At 41.6% G+C, this 12,443-nt stretch overlaps 1 protein-coding gene across 3 annotated transcripts in view; it reads left to right on the plus strand.

Annotated features, from left to right (window-relative positions):
• The window catches only part of ROR1 (receptor tyrosine kinase like orphan receptor 1), a 374,358-nt gene that overhangs the window by 344,855 nt on the left and 17,060 nt on the right, over positions 1-12,443 (plus strand). The window lies entirely within an intron of this gene.

Consider the following 12,443-nt stretch of genomic DNA (forward strand, 5'->3'; position numbering starts at 1 on the left):
CCAGGGCAATCGGGATAGACTGTGTCCTTTGTCTCATCCTTTCATACTGCAGAAGTATAGAAAGAAAATTAAATTCCTGGTCACTTTGTTCCTTTTTCTAGAAAATGTTTGGAGGGTAGGAGAGAGAGAAGGAAATTGTTGGTGAAACCTGGAGTTTGGGACTATTTTAGAATTGATTCATCTTTCTGATCCTAGTTCTCATAGATAATATCAGCTGGGTTTCCATAGTGGGAGGGTCGGGATTCACTGCTGGGAAGGCCACAGCAACAAAATGGGGACAATAATGAAATACACCTGGGCTGACTGTGTGCATAAATGGGTTGTTATCTGAAAAACTCTGTGATATCTGGAAGATAGTCAATGTTTAATGAATGTTATCTGTTATTAATTGTTAATAGTCAATAGTAAAGAGGAATCTATTATCATTAATATATAGTCTACATACATAGAGGATGCTCACTCTCAGTTTAGCACATATTGTTCGAGAGCCTGCTCGGGAGCAGGGGGTTGAAAGAGGAATGAACCGTGATTCGCGTTATCACAATCACAACTCGGTGTGTATGATACGACGGAAGTCAGCACAACGGTTGTGGAGCAAAGAAGAGGAAGCTAAAACATGTAAAGAGGTCCATAGGAAAAGGTAATAAAAATACTAAAAAGAACCCTTAGTGTTGAAAATTTGGGGAACTATTATTTTACAAATTCATTCTTGCATGTTACCTGTTTCTAAATTGTCTTCTCCTGCAAAATGGTTTTCTGGATGGTTGAACAAGCCAAGCTTGAGAAGAACGTGCCCAGACCCTTTTGTGTTGCTGGGCTTTGAAATGCCTTCCCCTGCAGCGTGAAGAACAAATTATGAAGTAAACTCTTTCAGAGCCGCCACTGGAAACTTCGAAGCAAATTATCTTGTGTTTTTTAAGTGGTTTGCACTTAATAATTTATGACTTTTCCCACATGCTATATTCAACGTTAATAGGAAAGGAATAAAAATAAAATGTAGATTTATGATCATTTACTTAGTTGCCCCACCCCTTCTCCTAAACCAAGTCAGGTACAAAGATCTGCAGGAGAGCCAAGGATAAAAGCAATACTTGTGAGCACCTTCCATGTGCCACGCAGGGCACCTGGGGTTCTCACAGGCTTGTGCATCCTCACCTCACTGTGACAGGTATTAGTAAGCCTGTCTGCTGATGGAGAAACTGAGGCTCAGAGAACCTCAAAGTTGCCCAGCAAGTAAATGGCAGGTCTGTCTGACTCCAGCCTCCTCTTGCTGCTCTGCACTGCTGTCTCAGGATACTGATGTGTGTCCTCGAGGAGACCAAACGTTATTTTAAGGAAAAAACACATTGTTTACTCCACTCCGGGAGAATGCCGTTGTCCTTTAGCTGACTTCTGGCCCTAATTTCCAACTAATGCCTAGCAGAAATAGGGAGGTAATTTGGTCATAAACTGGAAGATTTGTTGATAATCTTATTATGATTAGTTTAAGTCAAGACTGTAACTTATACCTAGAAAGTATTGGTTTTCATTTCAATGGCCTTCCTGAAGCAGTCAGACCCAACACACACTCTGAGGGATGAAAGACCCTGACAGCGAGAGAAAGATCACCTGCGTCTCAGTACACCTGCCATGAGCCCGCCGGTGCTGTACGCTTTACGTGTTCATCTCCATTTCAAACTCATAACCACACTGGGGGGTGGGCGTTATTAACGTCTTCCACTGAGGTTCAGAAGGGCTGAAGGACTCGTCTGAATCACACTGCTGATGGGACTGGACCGTGAGCCCTCATCTATCTACGTATGGCTCTGACCACAATCAAAGCTCGTGCTCCTTCCCAAACACTCTGCCTTCTCCCATTTAAAGATTCTTCAGAAATAAATAAAAGAATGCCAATAGCCTCAACCTCTGCATTCCAGTATACTGATTCCCATAATATCATATGACATCAAAAAAATGTTCCTTTGCTGGTGAAGAAATCCATCATAGTATTGCTCAGTATATTATTATAGCATTAATCAGGACAGTGGTGTGGAAACCTTCAGAATATTTCTTTCCAAATGTCAATCTGCAGAGGACAAAGTTAAAATTCTGAGGACTAGTTAATCTAGTCATGTGAGAGAGAAATTTAGATGAAAGTTAAATTTAGAGATGACAAGGCAGTTTTCACCACTTACAATAATAATTTTTTTAAAAAAAGAACATTTCATTTTGAAAGGAAACAGTTCCTCTTGAATTCTTCAGGCCAATCTTCAGGCCAAGCCACAAATACATCCGTTAGAGGAACAGGGATCCTTGACATGTGATCAATAAGAAGCTTCTGAGAGGCCAGTGGCTCCCAGAGTGAGAGTTAAAGAAGAATAGGTCAGCATCAGCTGTTGTTACAAGGCAAGGCTTCTCGTAACTGCCCCTTGACAGCCCGCCTCTGACAAAATAATCACAATAGAGTCCTACCTTTATAACACTTCTTTACAGCATTTGATTTTTTTTCTCATTTCAAATTTCTCATTTCAGGATTTACAAAAATCCTGAAAGATAAAGTAGGAATTTCCTGCCTTGTTTGACCATATGGGAAAACCAAGGCCTAGGAAGGTGGTGGGACTGACCCAAGATCACATATTGGTTAATGGAAACCAGGTCTCCTGTCCCTAGGGCCACTCACCGCTCTTTGTTCTGTACCAGTGGCTCTCAAACAGGGCAAGTCTGGCCTTCCAGGGAACATTTGACAATATCTGGAGATATTGTGGTCATCCCAACTGGTGGGGTTGGGGGATGCTACTGTCAGGTACTGGGTAGAGGCCAGGGATGCTGCCAAACACCCAGAATGCACAGAACAGCCCCCACAAAGAATTATCCAGCCCAAAATGTCAATAGTGCCAGAGGTGAGGAACCCTGAGACTGGATGGGAGGTATACGATTTAGACTATAGAATAGAGTATATTGTATATATTATATAAATTATACAGTTTAGACTATAGAATAACAATAATATTAAGTAGCAGTTACCATTTATGAGTGCTCACAGAGAGCCAAAGACTGTGCTGAGTTTTCTATGCATTCTCTCTTGTATGATGGTTCTATAACCCCGTGAGTTGGGCTTTATTCTGCCTAAGAAAAGAAAACTGAGACTTAGAGAGGGTACGTAACTTGTCCAAGGCCGCATGGTTAATAAGAAGTGGACCCAGGACTCAAACCTAGAGCCAGTCTTTTACACTCCATGATTTATGTACGTAGGTGAGTATGTTTGTGTGTGTAGATAGATAGGTAGGTAGAGAGGCAGGTAGGTAGATGATAGATACTGAGAATAACTTTACATCTGACAACGAGTTGTAAGCTCGTGGGGCAGATTTGAAATCAATCCTTTTTCTCCTCCCTCCCAAATGGCTTGGAGTCTCATGGGAATGTTCCTGCATTCTTTAGTTAAGTCAAAGTTAAGGAGATTTCAAAATCTCTGTGGGGTTTCTCATTTTCCTACTGATAACTTTTGTTTTCATTTCAACTAAGTAAGGCTAAAAGAAGTATAGGCCTAATTAAATGCAGAATGTGAGCCTTTGTTGTACTTTCTGGAGTAAAGGCACTTGAGAATGGTCTGCTGCAGATCATTTTATCTGTGAACTTTAAGATAGAAATAAAATTAAACACAACCAAATATGTCTGTTGTGAATCCTGGGAATTGGCTCGGCTGGGACTGTGTGCACGTGCCCCGGCGGTGCTTGAAGAAAGAGAAGGACAGAGGATAGTTTGGACAAGACCTGACCTCCCATCCTCCCTGCCTTGTCTTTCCTATCCCAGGCATCTAACAAGGAGAATGGTTAACTATTAAGTCACTCACTGAAACCAGTATGTTGTCGGGCTTCTTCTCTGTTTCAGACTTTATGAACAAGCCAGATCAGACGTGCCCTCCTGTACCTTACAATCTAGTAAAAGAATCAGATGAAAAAATAAATATCACATTAAGCACAGTCATATAGTTCCCAACAGTTACGCTCTGTTATGTGCTTTGCATTTTAACAATGACTGCTGTTCGTTGAATACTATGCTAAGTTCTTTACACTGGCGTCTGGCCTACAACCTAGTTGATGCTCAATAAAATGTGTTGAATTGATTAATCCTCGTAATAACCACAGGATAAAGGTATTATCTCCATTTTTACTAAAGCCAAGATTCAAAGCAGGTCCCCCAGACTGTAGGTCCAGTCTTCTGTCTATCATGCCACAACTACTTGAAGAACAAATTCTAGATTATTCAAAGGAACAGACATTCCTTCACCATCTTCCTCTTCCCATTGATGATTATGAACTCTCTAGGTCTTTGGGACGCTGTCCACTGATTTTCTCATTTTCAGCTCCATGGACGCAGGAACGGAGCCCCCAGCCACAGAGACATCTACCCCGAGGGCCAGGAAGCTGCACCTAGCCTCAGCGCTGATGTGCACTCGCTCCCTCCGCTCTTCCATCCAGGCCTCGCCCTGTTCCCGTTAAGTCGGCTCTCCTCCGCTCCCCGCAGCCCCAGGTCCGCGGTCCTCAGAGTTGGCCAACTTCCCTGAGATCCTGCCTGCAGACCTCCGTTCACCACGCTTTCACCTCCAGTCGCTGTGGCCCCCTTCCAAGCCAAATACTGTAGGTTGGGTGGAAACTAAGTCGAAAAAGAAGCCTTTGCCTATGTCCTTTCCAACTGGCACCCCGGCACGCCTCCCAGGTCCACATTTCACCATGGCCCTTATCGTTGCTTTCCTCTAGCTCGAGGCAGAAGCGTGGAAACGTCCCTTTCTCTGGGAGCTCCTTTTGCAGTGATCTGGTCATTTTACTTTGGCTGTATTCAACCGCACGACTTAGGATGTTTCTCTCCCCAATCATTGAGATCCCCTACTTGTTTCTCTCTTGAATTGTATGGGGAGGCAGAACCTTGATCCTGTTGGTATTTTCATAGTCAAACCTGGCACTTTATTTGCTCTAGATCAAGTCTGGAGAAGGCTAGCATGTCTGAGAAACCAGCTCCACCAAAGAGTGCCCATTGATAAGGAAAGTAGCAGATCATTTGGCTCCATTTGGAGTTTTCACACCTGGCCTGTTGCTTTTGTATTTCCTCTTAGGTCCTTGTCTTGCCGCCGCGGCTGCCAAAGGGCGCGTTGCCCAGTCCTCTCGGCCTGCATAGCTCTGACTTGTCCCGTAACCTTACAGACTCCCGCCCTGCCTTCTGCTTTGTCACAAGCCATTTTCTCCAGCCTGGTGGTTTACAGTTCGGGGCAAGGCAGATGTTTTCCAGATTGCGAACACTGCAGTTTTTAACTCACTCTGTCAGCAGCCTTCTCCCAGGGTCCATAGAAGACCTGTTGTAAGGCAATTTGTCTTTCAGCCATTTCTTCAAACCAAAATTGAACATTACAGGGAACTGGACGGCAGGGAGCGGGCAGGAGGAAGGAATAGAGCGCTGCTTTGTATGGCTTGAAGCTCTCCAGAAGAGTTATTTTTATGCTACAGAGATTTTCAAGGTGGACTTTATTCTCCAGTCTTTATACATTTTCAACAAAGTAAAGAACAATAGTTAGCCAAAACTTATAACTAAGTCATGTTCCATAAAAATTTTTAACCATAAAATCATTTTCTCTCAAAGGATTTTTTTATTGTCCCCAGTATATGTTGTCGTTTACCCAACGTGTCAGTTGCTCCAGCAACAAGCTTTTGGAAGCTGTGCCTTCCTTGGGCCACTGCCATGCCCATAGGAAATGATCCTTGTCATTTTAACCCTTTGGTGCAGAATTCTGATATAACACCGCAAGGATTGTTGCTATTGGCTGTGTATCAGTCAAGGTTCTGGCAGGAAAGAAAAAGCACAATCAGACAGACTAAGGAGCATTTTATAAAGAGACTGTTTATAAAGGTGTTGGCAGAATTAGGGGAAACGAGTAAGGTGTAGGACCCAGGACTGGCAGGAGCGGAAGCATTGCCATCCTAGGCCCGGAGAGTCACGGGAATGATCGGTTATCTTACCTCGTGGAGTAAAGCTGAGGCTGAAGAGAGGGCTGTCCGGAGGCTGTGGCCATTGGTAGAGGAAAGCAGCCAGCCCTCTGCAAGGAGGGAGCCAGGGGACAAACACGGCCACCATACTCTCTTCTTGACCTGGACAGTTCTTGTCCTGCCACTGCCTCCCCTGGCTGAACCTAACTGGAAGCCAGAGGGCAAGGGTGCCCATTGGTACTGTCCACAGAGGTCAGCCTCAGCACAGAGCCGGGTAGAAATGGGCTGATCCTGGATCCAGTGGGCTGAGGACACTCAGGGAAAATATTCATCCCTGGCTTTAAATCAATTGCTTTATAAGAGAGTCAGAAGTTCAGTAGGGGTCTAAATAAGATATGTTGACTCAGTTTATAAAATCAGAGAACCTTGGGAGGAACATAGAAATCATCCAGCCTCTGCTTGAACATTGCCAGAGACCTTCAGAGACAGGGACACTGCTCCACCATGAAGTGGCTCTGGGATGGCGCCCACTGCTCAAAACCTGCTTTGTAAGCCAGAAACCAAAACTTGTATGTGAAATCTCCTGACTTTTAAAAAAATGTTGGCCACTAGTTCAAATTAAAAAAAAAAAACCCACCTAATAAGGAACAAGTCTAGGTACTAGATCCAGTTTGTAACCTCTAGTGTGATTTCTCATTCAAATTTGAAGACACTTATCACATCCTTCATTTGATTTTCTCTTTGGTCTAAAGAGCAGGTAGCTCCTCCGTCCTTTCCTTACCCATCCTCCTCATCCTCTGGATGTTTCTCACTCTTTCAGAGCCCTTAAAAACATGGCTCTTAGAATGGAAGACACCTTCTGGTGTTTTTTAACCAGAGCAAGTAGACGAGGACCATGACGTTCTTGCTCATTACTCAGTATTGCTAGTGAAGGGTATTTTGTTGCTGTAAGAGCCATATATGAAATTTTTTGGAGCAATTTCATCTGCTGTTGCTAGGTCCAGCTGAGCCTTCAAGTCTTCATTAAAACTTATTAGTCTTCTTTTGTTTGATTTTTTTGGTTTGGATTTAGTAGATTTGCTTAATCATGGACTTCTCTAAGCAAAGACTTTACCCTAACTGCAAGCTACAATATTTATTTGTAAAACTTCAACTGTTGGTTTTGGGTCACTATTTTAGCCTGTTGTGTATGATCTTCTAAAATTTTATTTCTGTAATCAGTTAGATATCTTTCCTAAATTCAGGCCCTTTTCAAGTTTGATAAACATGTGATCTCAAGCAGTTGATGATAATGTTGAACAGGAAGGTTCCCTAAAGCATAGCCATCTACAATTTGATGTTGAGTTGCTGATTAACACCATTAGGGTACAGGCACCATTCACTTGTAATGGTGAATTACAAGTCCACATATGATATTGTTATCAGGCCCTCCATCTTTTGACCATAAGGATATCATGAGTCACTTGATCAAATGTCTTACTAAAGTTTAAATGTGCTTTGTCTACTGCTCTAAAACAATCCTGTCAAAAATGAAAGAAATTTAACTTTATAAAACCTGTTGAATTTTGGTACTTAAAAATTAACCCAATTAAAAAGTGGGCAAAGGACATTTCTCCAAAGAAGATACACAGATGGCCAACAAGCATATGAGAAGATGCTCAATATCACTAGTCATTAAAGAAATGCAAATCAAAACCATAAGGAGACATCACCTCATACCCATTAGGATGGCCACTATGAAAAAAATAGAAAATAGCACATGTTAGCAAAGATGTGGAGAAATTAGAACCATTGTGCACTGTTGGTGGGAAGGCAAAATGGTGCAGCTGCTATAGAAAACAGTATGGGTGTTTCTCAAAAAATTAAAAGTAGAACTATAATATGATCCAGCAATCCCACTTCTGGGTATATATCCGAAAGAACTGAATGCAAGTCTCAAAGAGATGTTTGCACACCCTTGTTCACTGTAGCGTTCTTCACAGTAGCTACGAGGTAGAAGCAAGCCCACCAGTGGATGGATGGATGAAGAAAATGTGGTCCATACACACAATGGAATATTATTCAGCCTTATGAAAGAAGGAAATCCTGTCACATGCAACAACATGGATGAACTTTGATATCATACTAAGTGAAATAAGCTAGTCATAAAAAGACAAATACTGTGTGATTCTACTTATATGAGGTATCGAAAGTAGTCACATTCATAGAAACAGAAAGTAGAATGGCAGTTGCCAGGGCCTGCGGGGAGGAGGCAATGGAGAGTTGTTCAGTGGGTATAGACTTGCAGTTTTGTAAGATGAAAAAGTTCTAGAGATCTCTTGTACAACAATGTGAATATACTTAACACTACTGAACTGTATGCTTAAAAATTGTTAAGATGGTAAATTTTATGTTTTTTACCATAATTAAAAATTTTTAATTAAAAAGAAAAGATTAGCCAAACTCTTCTCTTTTTATAGAGGATAAAACTGAGGCCCTGAGAATTTACAGAAACTTTTAGTGAACTCTGGTAAATTCTGGTTACTAAGGTTTTTTTCGGGTTCTCACAGATGAGTTACTGCCCCTAGCTTATTGTGGTAAAAACATTTTCTGAAGAGAACATTTTTAATCACTGTAGATGGCCTGTCAGACTCTGTAAGAATTCACTTGAGGAGACACAAGGCAATGGATCATCTCCTCAGTATTCCTATCATGATGTCCAGAGAGCAAAGGGCTGGCCCAGCTCACCAACGCAGGCCTGCTTACCACCATCTCACCCTCGGCTCCCAGGCCTGTGCTTACATATCACAGGGGCAGACTCCTATCTGCTACAGGCCTGCTTAGTACGTAGTTTTCAAATAATAAATGGTAGCGATTCCTGTTTGTTCTCTATGGTTTTTAAAATTGTTTCATACAAGATCATACTTTAACTGGTTTAATTTCCTTTGAATTCTAAGGTTCTGTAAGATTTCTTCCCCTCTTTGCCATATTTAAGATCTGAGTGTTTTTTTGCTTTAACTCAAAATAATATCCCAGATGATGTTTTACTTTATAAAAGTACAGAGGTACTTATGTTTACCTTGCTTTAAGCCCCAGGATAAGAAAGAAGTATTTATTACGTTTAATTACTAATCAAAGTATTGAATATCGTTGTAAAAATAAAATAAGAATGTCAGATGTGAACTGTGATACCAAATTGTTGATTTTTAAAAGGAAATTAATCATGTGCTCAGCACTAAATTGTTGGTTTCAAAAAATCCCAAGTATTTAACTTGATGTAACTAATATGTGCATTTAACTTTTAAACAGTTATCCCAAAGTATTAAAAATCTTCACCATTCTAATTTTCAGCCAATTTTCTTTGCAATGCATTGGAGTGTTCCTTACCCTTTAAAGGAATAGTAAGAATGTGTCTGTTGTTCTAATTTGATTCGTTTTAATAGTATGATCCCCACCAGGTATTAGCCCTCATTGAGAGGGAACCTTGGAATCTTAAGGATAATGATAAAAAAACAATTCCATGGAATATTTTAATTTTCATTAGTAATATGTCTTAATAAGCATAAAAGCATTGAAGGCAGCAGGCTTGCATTGCATCCCAGACTCCACCACTTTCTAGCTTTGTCAATTACTCATTCTTTCTCAGCATCAATTTCTGTATGTGTAAAACAAGATAACATCAAGTATGGGGTTAAAATGATGAATAAAAATGCTAGGACATTAAAAAGAGGTTGGGCAAATGTTAGTTTTTTAATTTTCCATGCGTAAGGTTAGTTGTTCTGTGGAATGTTTTTATAGAAAGTTTTTTGAGCCGGACACTGACTTGCCTTCTGGCTGAGTGCAGAATGCTGTGTGGGGAAGTCATCGCATTCTGTCGTAGACTTAGAATAGCCCGAATTTGTTTTCTGCATGACCATGTATTGTTCTGCTTGATTATTTCACTTGGCAAGAAGACACTGTGATGGTTTGCATATCAGTATAATCAGCAGGAGCCGAGTTTGACTGTACTTAAAGGATTTAGCTTCTTGAAGTTTGTTCTCCCGCAGACCTGCAGGGGGATTGGTCCCAGGCCTCCCGTTTACAATCAAGGGCCTTCCATGGATAATCTGATACGGAATGAGTACAAAATAGACTCCTTTGTCTGCCAGACAGGTGGGAGCCCTACTTTCTCTTGTTGCTGAAAATCTGGGCCAGAAAAATGACTAGCGTTACGTTAGTACTAAATTAGCCTCAGTCCTTCTGTAATCGTTACCCTCATAATGATTTCACTGAAAATCCAAGAATAACAAGAGGGATTTACCCCCTTAGGGTACTGGGAAATTTGAAAGTGTTTTATAATGTTAATAATAATCATAGCATCTAACAACTGTGGGGCAGTTTGTAATTTTCCAAGGTTCTTTCATGAACGTTATCTCTCACGTGAACCAAACAAGATTGGGAGAGCAGGCATTATTAGTCCCTTTGAATAAATGAGGAGATGGAGGTCAGAGGTTGTTTCTTACTTCAGGTTATTTAGAATTCCCAGCCCAAAGCTTTGCTCCCTGAGTCTTTGCCTACTCTAAGGGGGAGGGGTGACATTGAGGGATGGAGCTGTAGCAGGTGCTAGAACAGATACTTTCCACGTTACTTCTTGTATTGTTTACAGCGACTCTATGAAACAGGTATTACAATCCCATTTCACAGATGAATTTGCTCAGAGAGGCTACCTGCCTATGAAGGTTACATAGAGAGTGACAAAGGCAGTCGTCAGAGGTTTCTGACTCTAAAACGTACACTCCTTTTTTCTGTTTCATTGTCCCAAAGTGTGTACATGGATAGAGAAGGAGATAGAGAGAGAGACAGAGATAGAGATTATCTGTCTGTCTGTCTGTCTGTCTACCTATCTGCTAGGCCCTGTGGTAGACACTCTTCCATGTGATTTCTTTCTGTCCATCCACCCACCCACGACATGCAGACCAATTATTACTAACGCACCAGAGACGCAGTTCCTAATGATTAGTGATAGGAATGGCCTCCAGAGACGCCCGGGTTACGTGTTTACCTGCCGCACAGTATACAGCATATCCGGCAGAGCTTCCGTGTTATTCCCACCTCTCAGACCTCCCTCATCCTTCCTACCTCTGGGAAACAAGAGAATCCTACCAGGAGAAAACAGGTGCAAAACCACAGCCCTTCTGGAATTGCTAGCAGTGTGGTGTAGTAGCTAGAGCAGGGGGTGTGAAGTGAGACCGAGTGAGACCTCCTCCCAGTGAGCTGGGAGGAGGCCCAGCTTTTGAATTACTGGCTGCAGGTCCCTGGGCAAGTTACTGCACCTCCCTGTCCCTCAGCTCCCTCCCCTGTGAACATGGGGATAAGGATGTCCCCTGCCTCCTGGGGCAGGTCGTGAGGATAAAGTGAATGAGTTAATGAAAAGGGCTTATGACACTGCCTGGCCCATATTAATAATGATGGCTAACACAATTTTGTCCCAGTAGAAAACACTCAATAAATATTAAAACTGTTATTTTTATTATACTCAATAAGCCGAATTTACCCTTTTCTAAGCCACCCTGAGGATTAACCCACAGAGCACAGTCCCAGCACTGGGTTTTAGTGCCCCTTCCTAACTTCTTGAGTTGAGCCTGTTGTCTGGGGAGAAGGCAGATTAATCACTATTGTATCTCACCACACAGTAGGTTCCCCAGGAAGGTGTGTGCAAGTGGAAACTGTGTGTGCTCTATCCTCACTTACACACACTAGGGAAGCTCACTGTTTAAGGGGCTTTTTGGGTCTCTGCACCACCCTATTCGTACTTCCCTTGTGGCATTTCCAACAACATATTGTAATTATCTTTTCTCTGTTTTCCTTACCAGACCATGAGCCCCTTAAGGGCAAAGGACATGTCATATTTAATTTTATATTCCCAGGACCTAGTATAGTGCTTGGCAGTAGTAGCTTTTGTGGATTGACTTACTGAACAAGTGGGAGGATGAGTGAGGGGATGCGTGGTTAATTCTTTGTTAAGCAAATAATCATCTCTGAGTTTTGTGTCAATCTAAATTTTCCCACTTTGGGTTTTCTTAAAGCAAAATAGCTGATGAGGTTATTGATGATGAGGGCATGTCAGTGTGTCACCCCTCTAATTACTGTCCCATAATTCTTGTGTTTGTTTTACCATCAGATAATTCATTAATGATAGTATATGCCCAAAGTGTTCGGTTTTAAAGGTCAGACTCAAACCAATAAAAAGAAAAGTGTGCCTCATGTCCTTCTGTACATATTATATTCTTTTCCAAGCATTGGTACAGTGGATGTATAAGATTTCAAAAATATACTTCAAAGTGTTGGCACTCATAATTGTTGAGTTCATGTGAAACCATTTAAGAAGAATTCCTGGGTTTCAAAAAAGTGTCAAGTTATACAGTGATGCTGTGCTGGAGGGAATGTAGACACCATCCAAAACAGATACTTCACTTTTATGGATGAGAAAAAGTGAGGCCCAGAGAGGGAAATGATTTGTTCAGGGTCACA

The sequence above is a fragment of the Diceros bicornis genome, chromosome 4, assembly GCF_020826845.1.
Source record: "Diceros bicornis minor isolate mBicDic1 chromosome 4, mDicBic1.mat.cur, whole genome shotgun sequence".
NCBI lineage: Eukaryota > Metazoa > Chordata > Mammalia > Perissodactyla > Rhinocerotidae > Diceros > Diceros bicornis.